Consider the following 1,078-nt stretch of genomic DNA (forward strand, 5'->3'; position numbering starts at 1 on the left):
TTTTTGCTTCTTTATCAAAGATCAGGTGTTCGAAGATGTGTGGATTGATATCCAGGTCTTCTATTCGGTTCCATTGGTCCTCCTGTCTGTTCTTCTGCCAATACCAGGCTGTTTTCAGTACTGTAGTTCTATAGTAGAGTTTGAAGTCAGGGATTGTGATACTTCCACAAGTTCTTTTATTGCATAGGATTGTTTTGGCTATCCTGGGTTTTTTGCTTTTCTAAATGAGGTTGAGTACCGTTCTTTCAAGGTCTTTGAAGAATTTTGCTAGGATTTTGGTGGGCTCCCTGGGTTTCTTAACATCTAGAGTAGGAGAGAAATCTCCCAGCTGTTGCCAGTGGCATTGTTTGTCTTGGGAGCTCTGTGGTTCTTGGACTGTCTTGACCAGTTATGGTGGGGCACACCTGGGATCCCAGCACTCCAGGAGGTAGAGCAGGAAGAGCTCGGGTTCAAGGTCAGGCTGATCTGCTTGAGGAGACCCAGTCTCAGAAAAGGAAGCATTGAGGGTGTGGTGATGCAAACTTGTGTCTCTCCTCAGGAGACAGGCAGAAGAAGCAGGAGTGCAAGTGGACCTGGCTTAGCGGTTAAGATTGCACGCTGCTCTTGTAGAGGACCCAAGTTCAATTTCCAGGCAGCCACAGCCACCCATAACTCCATCTCAGGGGGATCTGACACCTCTGACCTCCATGGCATTCATATACCCACCCACGAACACATAATTAAATATTTTGTTGGTTTTTTGAGACAGAGTTTCTCTGTGTAGCAACTCTGGCTGTTCTGGAACTCACTCTGTAGAACAGGCTGGCCTCAAACTCACAGAGATCTGCCAGTCTCTACCTCCTGAGTGTCAGCATGCACTGTCACTGCCTGGCTAAATATATATTTATGAAAGGCCAGCTTAGGCTACAGTAGAGTTGGTCTCAAAAAAAAAAAAAAAAAAAAGAAGAAGGAGCCAGGAGTGGTGGCACACACCTAGAGACCGGGAAAAAGAATTCTATCTCGTCTTGCCACCCTACCGTTCTGCCCCAAGATTCCCAGCTTACAATAATCATGAGTTTAAAAAAAAAAAAAAAAAAGG

This window comes from Microtus ochrogaster, chromosome 18 (genome assembly GCF_000317375.1).
Source record: "Microtus ochrogaster isolate Prairie Vole_2 chromosome 18, MicOch1.0, whole genome shotgun sequence".
NCBI lineage: Eukaryota > Metazoa > Chordata > Mammalia > Rodentia > Cricetidae > Microtus > Microtus ochrogaster.